We start from the raw sequence: 14,119 nt of genomic DNA, 5'->3' as shown, positions 1-14,119 counted from the left end.
AGTTCCTTCAATATTTGCGCCATGCTGCTACTGGTGGTCAGCTGGAATGTGTCCAGTAATCAATGTCACCTGTCAGATTTTAAGTTCTAATTGTGCACAGCTCAAATCTGAAACAGTAAACTGTTTCTTGGCTTTCAGGCTAAAAGAAACAACAGTGCTCTATATACTTCATAGTTTTCTCCCCTAAAATCCACCATAGGATATTGCTATGAACTAAAGTAATAGCAATACTTTTGTTATTAGATTATAAAACATAATATTAAATTACATTTAATATTTCTATCTGGTTTGTATGGTACCTTTCACAATGGTATCTAAGCCCCAGACAGCAGTTTTTCCTTTATTAAGTTTACTTTATTTTTCCACTAATACAGTTTATATGTGTAAGAATTAGTAGTACTTTGGGATATTCCCATCTGTATTAACATACACATGGGGTATTTAATACAGGGGATATAGAATCATAGAAATTTAGGGTTGGACCTCAGGAGGTCACATCTAGTCCAACACCCTGCTCAAAGCAGGACCAGCCCCAACTAGATCATCCCAGCCAAAGCTTTGTCTAGCTGGGTTTTGAAAACCCCCAAGGATCCAGCTTCCACCACCTCTCTGGGTAACCTGTTCCAGTGTTTTACTACCCTCCTGGTGAGAACATTCTTCCTAATATCTAACCTAAACTTCCCCTGCTGCAACTTGAGACCATTGCTCCTTGTTCTGTCATCTGCCACCACTGAGAAAAGCCTAGCTCCATCTTCTTTCGAATGCCCCTTCAAGCAGTTGAAGACTGCTATTAATTCTCCTCTTCTCTAGACTAAATAAGCCCAGTTCCCTCAGTCTTAACTCATAAGCCATGTCCCTCAGCCCCCTCACCATTTTTGTTGTCCTCTGCTGGACTCTCTCCAATTTGTCCACATCCTTTCTGCAGTGGGGGGCCTAAAACTGAACGCAGTACTCTGGATGTGTACTCACCAGTGCCAAATAGAGGGGAATAATCACTTCCTTTGACCAACTGGCAACACCCCTACCAATGCTGCCCAGTATGCTGTTAGCCTCCTTGGCAACTGGGGCACACTGTTGGCTCATATTCAGCTTATTGTCCACTGTAACCCCCAGGTCCTTTTCTGCAGAGCCATTGCCCAGGCAGTAAGCCCCCAGCTTGTAGCGGTTCATGGGATTGTTCTGCCCTAAGTGCAGGACTTTGCACTTGTCTTTGTTGAACCTCTTGAGGTTTTTTTTGACCTAATCTTCCAATTTATTTATGGCCACTCTGAATCCTAGCCCTACCCTTCATCATATCTACTATTCCCCCCAGCTTGGTATCATCTGCAAATTTGCTGAGGGTGCACTCTATGCCATCTTCCAGGTCACTGATGAAGACACTGAACAAAACTGGCCCCAGGCCCAACCCCTGGGACACTCCACTTTATATTGGCTGCCAACTAGATATTGAGCCATTGATTACTACTCTCTGAGCCTGATGCTTCAGCCAATTTTCTATCCATCTTACAGTCTATTCATCCAGCCCATACTTCCTTAGCTTGCCTGTGAGCATGTTGTGGGAGACCATATCAAAAGCCTTGCTAAAGTCAAGGTACACCACATCCACTGGTCTCCCTGCACCCACAGAGCCAGTCACCTCATCATAGAAGGCAATCAGATTTGTCAGGCATGGCTTGCCCCTGGTGAATCCATGCTGACTATTCCTAATCACCTTTTTCTCCTTCAAGTGCTTAGAAATGTATTCCTTGAGGATCTGCTCCATGATTTTTCCAGGGACTCAGGTGAGATTATAGTTTCCTGGATCCTCCTTTTTCCCTTTCATAAATATGGGCACTATGCTTGTCCTTTTCCAATCATCCAGGACCTCTCTTGATTGCTACGAGTTTTCAAAGATGATGGCCAGTGGCTCTGTAACCACATTAGTCAACACCCTCAGCACCCTTGGGTGCATCCCATCCAGTCCCATGGACTTGTACACATCCAGCTTTTCTAAGCAATGCCTAACCTGTTCTTTCACCATGGAAGGCTGCTCAACTCCTCTCCAAACTGTGCTGCCTAGTGTAATAGTCTGGGAGCTGCCCTTGCCTATGAAGATGGAGGCAAAAAAGGCACTTGAGCACTTCAGCCTTTTCTGCACCCTGCGTAACAAGGTCCCTATTCAGTAAGGGACCCATAGGCGGCGTGTAGGGAGAGCATGGGGGTCATGTGCCCCCACTGAAATTGGTCCTTACTGGCCAGGGAGTGGGGAGCACTAGCTGGCGCCGCCCCCCCCCCCCCCCCAGAAGTGCTGCTGGCACTTCCGGTTCTTCCAGCGGACCCTTCCCCCCTGAGGTCGGCAATCAGCCGCGGGTGCCCCCCCAGAGCCAGAAGGCACCAGTCACCCATGAAGGGACCCACATTTTTGCTGAACCTCCTCTTGCTACTGACATATATAGAAACCCTTCTTGTTACCCTTCACATCCCTTGCTAGCTGTAACTCCAATTGTGCTTTGGCTTTCCTAACTTCATCCCTGCTTATCTGAGCAATGCTCTTATATTCTTCCCTAGTTATTTCTTCAAGTTTCCTCTTCCTATACAGTGCCTTGTTGTGTTTTGTGATTTAGTTTACTGAAGAGTTCCCTGCTAAGCCAAGCTTGTTTTCTGCCATCGGGATGGTTTATTCCTGCACTCTCAGTAAGGCTTCCTTAAAGTAGAGCCAGTTCTCCTAGACTCCTCTTCCCCTTTAAGGAGGCCCCATATGATAAAAAGAATCCATGAAATCCACAAAAATGGATTTTCATGACATTTTAAGATGAATTATTGTTATTTCTGCACAAATTTATGAACTCAATATGAATAATAATGATGGAGCCATATATATGGGTTTTTTTTGTCATATTAGAATGAAAATGTCCAGTTTTTTTTCTTATTTAGTGGCCCCTCATATTGTAAGGCCCTAAACTGTAGCTTAAGTAGCTTAAGTCTAAATCCAGCAATGGATATATTTGAGATCATCTAGCATAAAATATCATGCAAATGTTTAACTGAAAATTATATGAAAGTTGTGTCATGAGGTTCAAATGTCTGTGCCTACAGACACAGAGTTAGCAAGAAGCAATTTTAAAAAACATCTAGGTGTGAAAATCCTGACCTCCATTTTTATCTACTGAATATCAAATATGAATAGACAACTTTTTAAAAACAGAGGTTGGAAAAGTATTTTATGTTTCTCTGCTAAAAATAGTAAACCATTGCTTTAAAAACTATATAAACATTTTTGAGCTACAATATGAGTGCTCTGCTTCTATCTACCAAACATTTGGCCCCAGGCAACACTCACTGTGAAAATGTAGCAACAAACTGTACATTTGAAATGGAATTGGACTCATTTACTGATATCACAAATGAAGGCTGAATGTGGAAAACAAGTTCTGGGTTTGTATGCTTACATTTTTGTATAGTTTTGACCATCTAAAATGATGCATAGAAATTGGGTCATTAGACATTTAAATAATCAACATACACAATCAAATCCCATTGTCACTGCACACATGAGTTTACAGAAGTGTAAAAATTCAGGAACCAAGGAACATGTTTCTATAATAGAACCAAACACAAATTATGGTCCATGCTTAGCAAACTGATCTCCAAATCTTGACTTATGAGAACATGCAGAGTAACCCAGATGGACCCAGTTTCAGAGCTGAATTTTCAGACTAACTTCTGAAAATGTTTTCTTGATTATATAATGCTACCACCAAGCAGGCAGAATTTGCTGGACCACATATCAGTGAGGAAATAACCTGCATGTGAAACTTGGTCAGTTCTGTTCCCAAAGCATGGTAGCCAGGAAAAACTAAACAGATTGGCATTTTCCTAATGTCCATTTCACTTAGGTTGAGGTAAATATCTTGCAAATTTTTTGATATAATGCTGGGGGGAAAAAGATCATTTGGGCCAATCTGAAGACAGGTACAACTGCAGGCCAGAACTGAGGAACCTCTGAAAGAACTTGAATACTTCATTAAGAAGGAGAATAGTGTTTCATCAATGATAAGACCTGTTATCCTTCTACCCAGCTACCACAGGCACATAGAACCAGAACTGTAAACAGTTAACTAGAGCTGGAAGAAGTCTGATGCATGGGGTCACTGTGAAAGTAACACAAATGCTTTCTATACCATGAGACACAATCTTCATAAAGCAAAGGAAGGGAAGGTAATGGATAGACCTTTAAATCCACTCCTCCCAGCATGTCAGCCTGCACAAGACAGACCAGTGCCAGAGAGAGGACTGATGCAGACTATGCTCTATTTTATGCCCCACTTGAAGAGGGTCAGGACCACTGAGGCTCAAGCCCAGGTCTTCCATGGTGCAGCACCACCAAGCAACTGGCTGGGTACTAGACCTAGCCCAGCCTGGGATCTCTCACAAGGTTCCTAATGGGGCACCATGTGACACAGGGGAACCAACTGAAGCCTTGATGGGAGGGGCTAAAAAGCCCTCCCACTTGGCCCTGTTGACCCTTGGTTCCTAAATACTGACCCCACTATGTCTGACTCAGACCTATGAGAGACAGTCTACTTCCTTGTCTCTTCTTGTTACAGCATGACTTCATGTTGCTCTACCCATAGGACTTACAGCAAAGCCAAATGTTATTCCTCTGAAAGCCCACATATAAGTTAAAGGCATATATGAAATAATTGTCTAATGTGTACCTATGCTTTATTAATACACTTAACCCTAAATGCAGAGAAATAATGGTTAAGTTTAAAAGTGGTCAAAAGCACCCAGTTTGATTCCCATCCTTTCTGAGCTGTAATTAATCTAAGCATGGGTGCCAACCCACTGTACATGTTGCAAGAACAGCTACGTACTAACAATGCTATTCCTGCTCAAAAGACATGTCTCTTGATCAAGAGTAACAGCAAGACTATTGCTATCAAGGAACTGACAGCTTCTACAACAGTTGGATTAATGAGTTTTTATGTTAAGAATATTTACCACTGGTCTAAACACTGCTTAAAATAACTGTGCGATTTATATTAAAATAGACTTACAATTCAAGTTATCTGCAGTCACATGTTGAAAAGTCAAAATAAATTAGATTTAAACTTGGTACCAGTTCATTGTGTATTATGGGTAATGTTATTTGTACATGTGCAGGAAAAAGGATTGGCAAAAGATTATTGGTATTTTTTCTAGACTGAGATTAAAACATTTTAATCTCAAACTAAATAATACAGCACTCATATACATTTTTAAACATAATTTGAGAAATAACTTGGTTGACAACCAGGTTCAAAAAACCTCAGTGAGGACAAGCCATAAGTGAAACAGAACTTTATGATTTCAAGATGTTGTTCTGATTACTTTAGTTTTAATATTCAGTGGTCAATAGTAGTCCTTATGAAAAATTAATTTTTATCAAACTTCACTTTCATTAAAAAATAGAATACCATAGAAAATTGAAAGCCGCAAAAGGAGAGAGATATTTCCTCCTGGATACCTAACGACTTGATACAGTACTTAGAGGAGTCAACTAAGATGTGGGAAACCTGTCCTTAAATCCTTATCCCAAGTCAGGCAGAATAGAAATTTGAAAGCATGTCTTCAACTCCCTTTGAATTGGAATCCTCTGAATTGATCTGGAGAGATTTGGAAAGATTCAGTGATTTGGACATAGACACAGCTTTAAATGTGTTTTCTACATTCATCACAGTACCAGGCTGCTCGTGAATGCTGAGATGATGGGGCAGATAGAGTGTCCCACAGGAGTGCAAGGAGCTCCCCAGCACACTCAGCAACAGACCTGGAAGTGGAACAGAAGCACTTCTGGTCCACTTCCGGGTCCACTCTAGTTTAAAGGTGCATGGGGGGGTGCCCCCCATCTTGGTGTCTGGTGCCTCCTGGGTCTGGGGGAGCACCCGGGGTCCCCCCACAGCCAATCGCCAAGCCGGAGGGCTGCACAGGGTCCCCAGTGTGCTTGACAGTAGACCCAGAAGTGGACCAAAAGCACTTCAGGGCCACTTCTGGGTTCATGGCTGAGCACACATGGGGGCCTCCCACACTCCTGTGGGATGCTCCATCCTCCCCAACATTTTAGCATTCACGAGCCACACCTGGTACCTTGAGGTATGTAGAAAAATCATATAAAGCTGTGTCTATGACCGAATTGCTGATTCTCCAAATCAGCATAGAATCTTTCAGATTCAGACTCGGCTGAATCAAATTGGGGACAGTGATCTGAATCAACGAATCCAATCACTGTCCCCGATTCAGGCTGAATCTGAATCCAAATTAAATACAGCCCATTTCGCACACCCCTACTGCCTAACCCTGTCTCTTTCCTTAGCATTTTCTACTGGATGTTCACAGGTTCAGCTTTGCTGTCTTCTGTGAACTGCATTATTAAATGCCAAAGTTTCCCCATGTCTTGTAGAAGGAAATGGGCATCAAACTCAGGTCTGGGGTTGCAACTGGTTATCAGAGTGCCAAAACACCCCTTTGTGAATCAAGCCTTTTGAGAGGAAGAGACTGATGAAAAGCCCTTACATAGGGATGACAGCATTAAAAAGTCTCTATTCAATATATAGTTTCAAACTTATAGTTTTAAAAAGGAGTGCATTTTTTAAATACAATATGGATGAAACGGTAGCAAGGCTTGATAAATGATAGATGCTTTGTGGAGAAGGAGAATTAATATCACTCAAATAAACAAAGGTTACTCCCAAAAGCTTGGTTTATCATATTCCTGTATTTTAATGCTTTCAGTTATCAGGAAGTTCAAAAGAGAGGGAGAGCCTGATAGTGTGAGGTGCTCAACACTCTTCCAATGTGCTGAGTGATATCACTGGGAGATAAAGGCCCCTTACCTTGAGGGTCAGACTTTCCATGTAAACAGCAACCTTACCCTTTCATCCCGTGAGTCAGCTTTTTCAGAAAGGAAAAACAAAAAGATGAAGTACTTTTAAACAAGAAAAACCATGCACAACTGACACAATAATAGGAGCAAATGAAGGCAACCTTCAGCACTGAAAAGATCCTGTCAAAAGACTGCAATTATACTTTACAGTAGTTTTACAGTATTCTCTGAAGGCTTAGTGCACAATTATGCCTCTGCAGAAGCTGAGAAGTGCTGGGGAGGGAAGAAGGAGGGAGCACAGCCTGAAGTCTTGCCTCTCCAAAGGCATCAAGGAGAGACCCCTCAGCAGCACGAACAGATGTAGTCAATGGTCCCTCTCAGGCAGCACTGCTGGCACATGGCGGCCCTCTCAGACCTAACGCTCCTCCTTGGAACTGACTGTGTTAAGCTGGCAATATTCCCAAACCCTGAAGCTTAATTATGGCTTCTTCCAGAGCAGGTGCACTACAGAGAGAAGGGTTATCTGTGTCCTCCCACACATGCCAGCAAACCTGTGCTGAAAGAGCCATGATTTGGCCTTTATCTCTTCCGAACAATACGAACATATTCATCTCCTTAGTGCCAACATCAGTACCATCTGTATTGTATTATGTAAAGAAAATGGGAGACAGCCTTACAGCACAAGTAAAAACAATAACATGAATGAAGGGGCCTGTTCAAAAATGAAAACAATTCAATAAGTTTGACTTATTTGAGGCAGAAAATATGCTTGGTCTTATTTTTTTAAAAACTTTGCTGAACAGGAACTCCCAACTCCCCTGAAATATCTATTAAAAACTGGAAAATTAGGCATTTGCGTCCTTTGCTATGAGGGTTTCTTTTCTTTTCTTTTTAAGATTTCAATCTATTGAGTTATAAAGGGCAAAGGTCTTAGGTTTTCTAAGAGCCAAGTTCTATTTTCAGAGAGGCGCCTTATCAGGTTTAGATGTTTTTTAAACAGTATTTTTCTCATAGAAAGATAATAGTTTGGAATTTGGCATGGTATTGCAGCCCTCACTTTTCGAGGGAAACAAACCCGCAAACCACTAGCAATATTTGAGATATCAAATTGGTTGCATTGAAAGCTGTCACATATTGACCTATGCCTCCTGTAAGGAAAAAGTATTGCAAATGGCAAGTTGTTTCTGAATTATATGCAAAACACCTTTTGTAGTCATATAGGAGATGCAGTCAGTATGCATACTCTATAGACAGTTTGTCCATCAAGACTCTGATCTCACAGATACTTACTACCAGGCTTAATCTTACTATCATGAGTTAGTAACAATTACTTACTTGTTCCATAGCATTATGCATCCACAGCACTAGAAGCCAAAAGGCTTGATTCTGATCCAGGGACACTCCCTTTGAAAAGGAAGCCTGGCTAGGGATGGTCATGACGAATGTTTTACATCATGAAGGTGAAGTAGACTGGGGGAGAACAATCCAGAGGACAATGGGAAAGCAAGACACTGGCCCAGTGTTCAGTGAAAGTTTCAATAGGGAAGTGTAGTTAAAACAAGACTGCATTGTCTCCGGTGCAGAACAAAGAGTGCCCTCAACTATCAGGGACCTTGGCAAGCTGCCTGCAGAACAGGAACCAGAGATCAATGAAAGTTGGAGCCAGAGAGAAGAATCCAACTTCTGAAACACAAATATACATGGATTATGAGCCAACTGAAGTTTTCAGAAAGACTACCACTAACCACCTACCACCTCAGTGCTGCACTAATCATCATTTACCTAAACAACAAATAAAGGGACAGGTGAAGGAGCAGTTTTTTTCAGAGCACTAGGGAAAGGAAGAGCGGCTCTGAGCAATACCTATACTTAAAACTTACATGCAAATAGAAGGGCTCTCTCCCTCAAATATATTTGCAAGCCAGCAGCCTGAGGTATTTCTACAGTGTGCTTAGAGATCAAAGCAAAGAAATATAATAACTGTATTACAGAATAGAAGACATCACATAGGGATTCCTAAAAGCCAGCGTGACTGTGAGAAAACACCTCGGACATGGCAAAGAATTTATTAGGCACCAGCTGAGCTTTGTATGGTATATAATCGCTTCTGCTAGAAAGAGTATTATTTCAATATATTGACCTGACATGAAACTATTACTTAATTATTTCCAATAAATGGCATACATTGCTTAATAAATCCTTGGAATGAGCTCAGAAATAGGCTGCATACAGATGTTCATTTCTACCATAAGAAATTTCATCTACTAGAAAAACGCCTGGGAGCTGGACTGTACAGATGTTACTTTAGTTCCATGGCTGGAGAGCTTCAGAGGTGAACTCTCCAGCCATGAGGCACTAGAGGGCTGCTCCCTGAGCCTACCCCACCCTTAGGGTAGCTTATTAATTGACAGCCTGGCCTCTCCCCTGCCTTGGAAGGCACTTGGCAACTGCTAAAAAGCAGCATCTGCAACAGACAGCTGGGAAGGAGTCCAGCTCTGACAGAATGTGCCCCTCCCCAATCCTGGCAATCTGCTGACTGGCAAGGACAGGCATTCTCCTGTGGTTGGGACTCTTTTGGTTTTTCCCCACAGGATAACAGTCCTGCTTCTTGCACACCTCTGGGCTGATCTAGAGGAATGCAGGAGGAGAGGAGAACAGCAGCAGCATTTCACGGTGGTGGCAAGGCTCCTGAGCCTTGTTGCCACCGGACAGCAGTCTACTTTACCCCACACTGCTCTGGATCAGCTGGGCAGCACAGGCAGCAGGATGGAAGCTGTGAGCAGGGATAGGGAAAGTCTCTGTATGCACAGTTCCCAGTTGCTTTGGCTTTCCTTTCCCCCCCCTGCCACTCAGCTGAGCAATGGGCATCACAATTTAAAAGATGGAGAAGGTGAGAGTTGGGCATACACAGGATTTTGTCCAGCCTAGCTCCCAGCTCCCCCTTGTTGTCCTGCCACCCAGATGAGTAGCAAGTTGGTGATTTAAAAGCTGGCACCTGGAAGAAGGGTCCCTAAGGCCTGCTCCCAGCTATCAGCTTTTAAATTGCCACCTTGCCACTCAGCTAGGCAGCAAGGCAGAGGTGGTGGGAGCTGGGTCAGAAAGACTTTCCTGGAACTCTGCTCCCAGTGGCCAGCTTTTAAAGTGACACCCCAATGTTCAGCTGGGTGACAGGGACAGTAAGTAGAAGCCAACAGGAGCCAGCAAAGCCTCCTGCCTCTTTCCAAAACTAGGGACTGCCTAGTATGGAGAAGAGGCATGGAGATGTGGAATCAGCTCCCCTCAGCTCAAGTACAGGAGGGGAGGAGCAGTTGCCCTCATGCCTTCCAAGACTGGAAGGTGTGGTCTTGGCAAGGCAGGGAACCAGCTCCACTCATCCTGGTCCACAGGAGTTAAGCCATGGAAAATTGTATAAACCAGTGAGATTGTTAACCAGGGTGTCACTGCAAGATAAACCCAGATATTTCAAATAGAAATCCATAGTTTATCTGAGATCTTTGCAACAGAAGAAAATGCTCTATTATTTTTCTGTGGTCAAAAAAGAATGAAAACTAAGAGATCACATTTTCCCAAGGGTGCCTCTAATTTGTCCAGGGGTGCCTCAAATCTAAAAAGGTTGATAACCACTGGTATTGAAGTTGAGTCTCCAGGGAGAAACTTACCTGGGAGCAATTTAAACTTGATTGTTGCTGGGTTATTTTTTTCCTGGAGCAGCCATTTCTGGTCCAGGAGAAAAGGCCTTAAGATCTGCACACTTTTGGTTTCTACCAAGAGAACATAAATTCTCCCAATAGAACCTGAACATCTGTACCTGGCCATTGTTTGGTGGTAGATATTATATAAGAAACTATGTAGAATGTATATCACAGCACTGAAATGATGATACAGTATAACAACCAAGAGGATCAGAGCCTCACGACATAAGTAAATTTCTGTCCTCATTAATACTCCTAACAAATTCCATGCAATTTTCTGAATGGCCATTTAAACTATAGACAGAAACAGAACTGCATGAAATATTTATAGTAAATGTTCTGAAAAAAAATTAGCCCCTTTTTCTCTGAAAAACAGACCTCATTTTTTCTTATGAATTTGCTATTATAGAATTGTTGAAATTCCTTAGGCAAACACCTGTGGGCACATGAAATGCCCCTGAACTTTTAACTCTGTTCACAATGTTCATTGGTCATCATTTTTTATCTTTTATAAAATGTAGGATGGAAATCTAAAGATTTATTTGCATTAGAAATGGTTATTTTGTTTAAATACTATTGAAGAAACTCCAATTAGATTTAATTATTCAAATATACTTGCAGGCAAAACATTATCATGTGTATGAATGTTCATAATAAATGAAGAAAGAGGATCATGAACAATCAAAATAAATGTAGTGTTTTTATTTTAACAAACATTTGAAAACCTCCTTTTAACTCTGTTCTTTCCCAGGTGTATACAGAACGTATTTGTAAGGCCTTATCTGATAAACTTGCACAGAGTTAACTTCATGAATCTGAATGTATCTACCAAAAAACCCAAACAAACAAAAACACATATTTACTGGGAGGAAAGGAAATGCGTGGAAGGGTGCTGAGATTATACACTTCTCAGTAAAGAGTATTTCAGCTGGAGGTAGGTACAAGCTGTAATGTTTTGATCTGGGTTTATATCATTGCTTTGTAGTGGAGGAAGAGTTCAAGACCTTGGTGTAGACCATATCAGAATTAGGCACATGCTGTGATGTTCAAGACAGAATTAAGCATGGAACATCCCCAAAAGTCAACATTTCATTTTAGATGCTGATACAATTCCACCTTTAATCTGCTCCTCTGTGTTATCACATTATTGTTAGTGAGCACCTTTTTTCTATTAACCTTGTTCACCACTCAAGCATCTACCATTCTATCCACCTACTCATTCAAATACCCAAGGGCAAAATTCTTTGTTATCTTTCAGTTAACAAAACAGAAAAGCCACAAAACTTGGAATCTATAATTTCTATAATAGCTGAGATAGAAGTCCAGCCTTTCACATACCCCATGAGAATGAATTAGAGAGCGTACTTATTCAATATTCTCTATCCCTGCAAGTAATCCGTATATCTGTTCCACCTTGGGGCCCTAGAGTTCCTATCCTTATGTGTGAGTCACCACTGAACACTTATCTTTTCTTCAATTAATCACCAGATGTTATACTTTAGGAGAGTGGGATGATATTCATGAATTTGCAAAGGCGTATTACACCCAACTTCTGATTCAGAGTAAGGAGGTGTTACTTCTGTGTTCATTAAACCAGGCTTTTATTGATTTATATTTATTTTTAATTAATGTACACATGGTCTATTGCTTTGGAATTGAAATAGTGTGATATAAAATACAACCGAAAAATTAATACAGTTCTACCCACAATGAAATACAAACAAAATCTAATGCCAAACCACATAAATATGGCCCACATTTTGCCCTGATGGGTCCAGAACACAAGCTTTGACAAAACAAGATCCTGATGTGGAGGGCTTTTTTTTCTGATAAAGCTCTGCTGCCTTGCCTGAAAATGTCTCTCACAGGACACCTTGCTGAATAAATATTAGTGAGGTTTTATGTGGGTTCATGTTTGAGGCTTGAAATTGATTTTGGAAACCAACACCTTTTTAACAATCTATTACTAAGGCTAACTACTGTCATTCAAAAAGCCTGAGGCTGATTGATTCAATCTTCACAGGTTAGTCTAAGCTTTGTAGATTGAACTGAAAAGCAAGTGAACAGACCTTCACTTTTGATTCCAGAAATGCAGCCACATGCCTGGAGTGGCCCAGGCCAAAAGCCAGGGGATGCAAAAGCACATCCCTGCTCAGCTGCAGCACACAGCTTAGGTCAAGGCTAGCTCACTGACCCGGTGAGGGGAGTGGGGGAGATTGCAGGGAGGTGGAAAACATTCTGGGATGCTGGGGGACTGCGAGTTAACTTGAATCTGGAGGAGACCTGGGACAGAAGTTCAATAAACTGATTTAACCTAAATCAGTTAAGTCTGATACCACGTTCATCTTAAATCAGTTTTGATCATTTTGAAAGTGGTTTGTATGCACTGAATTTCTCTTGTGTTACAGATCTGAAGCAGTTTCTGATTATTTATACTGGTTGATGTGTAATTTCTATCCCTAGCCTAAGAGAGGAACTTAACCAACATAAAAGTCTCTCCATATCAATTAGGCAGGAAATTTGGCCTCAGCATTCTCTCAGTTATGAGTGACAATTAATTCCCTCTAAATTTCAGCCTAGGTTGGGTCAGTGACAGTGCAGTTTTATTGGCACTAGAAAATAACAATGTGGCAAAAAGACAAGACATCATATGTGTTCTTAGCTGGATGTCCTCTGGGATCTTGTGTTCACCTGAGCAGAAATGCAATTACCATGTAATACGGATTTTGTACAGAAACAGTGGAAACACCAGAAACTGTCCCTCAAGATACAAAACAAGAAAAATAATCTAATGGTTACCTCAGGGGAACATGGAATGTCTATATTTTTGGAAGGGGATATGGATACTCTATAAAAAAAATACTGATAATACAATATCTAAATCTGGGAATTCTGAAACATACTGTATGAACATATGTGCTGTCAGATGCAAACTCCTCCTACAGCATTAGAAGTTGAGTGCTGTGCCATATGTTATGCAAAGGTTATTGATTTTCATTAGAATTAAAATAAAAGTTGCAGCTTTTAAATATTAGTTTATTTGGTATTGTAAACATCAAGAACTGACATTTCCCAGCTCCAATTTATGAGCACCCTTTCCAGACATTCCCTTTCTGCAAGTCTTCAAGGAGAGGGGGAACAAAAGAAAAACAAATCTCAAGCCTGAATGAGCTCTAGGGATTTCTATCTCCCAGAGCTCCCAGCTCATCAATCACTTTGCTTAAATGTGAGAATGTTCATGATGGATAGTCATCCATGAACTGCAACATATTCAGAAAGAGGTCAGCCCTATTGGCAAAAGTAGGAATGTAATAATGCAAACATTTGGTTGCATAAGTCAGAGTAGTTCTGTTAAGAAGTTGGCGCATGGCCTCCTAAGGTACCAGTGCTCATAGTTTCATAGTTTCATAGTTTCTAGGGTCGGAAGGGACCTGAGCAGATCATCTAGTCCGACCCCCTGCCATGGCAGGAAGAGCACTGGGGTCAAATGACCCCAATAAGGTGGTCATCCAACCTCCTCTTAAAAACCCCCAGGGTGGGAGCCTGCACCACCTCACATGGAAGCTGGTTCCAGACTCTAGCC

General features: G+C 41.6%; 1 protein-coding gene and 1 long non-coding RNA gene across 5 annotated transcripts in view; both read right to left on the bottom strand.

Annotated features, from left to right (window-relative positions):
* Positions 1–14,119, bottom strand: part of PHACTR1 (phosphatase and actin regulator 1) — a 556,936-nt gene that overhangs the window by 473,283 nt on the left and 69,534 nt on the right. The gene's annotated exons all lie outside the window — the stretch shown is intronic.
* The window catches only part of LOC109301531, a 20,288-nt gene continuing 12,673 nt past the window's right edge, over positions 6,505–14,119 (bottom strand). The window contains exon 4 of the long non-coding RNA XR_002098554.1: positions 6,505–6,516. This is a non-coding gene — a long non-coding RNA (uncharacterized LOC109301531). The remainder of the gene's footprint in view (positions 6,517–14,119) is intronic.

Source organism: Gavialis gangeticus, unplaced genomic scaffold, assembly GCF_001723915.1.
Source record: "Gavialis gangeticus isolate Ggan-Ray unplaced genomic scaffold, GavGan_comp1, whole genome shotgun sequence".
Lineage (NCBI taxonomy): Eukaryota > Metazoa > Chordata > Crocodylia > Gavialidae > Gavialis > Gavialis gangeticus.
The sequence above is the reverse complement of the archived record's forward strand: the minus strand, read 5'-3'. Positions and strand labels throughout refer to the sequence as shown.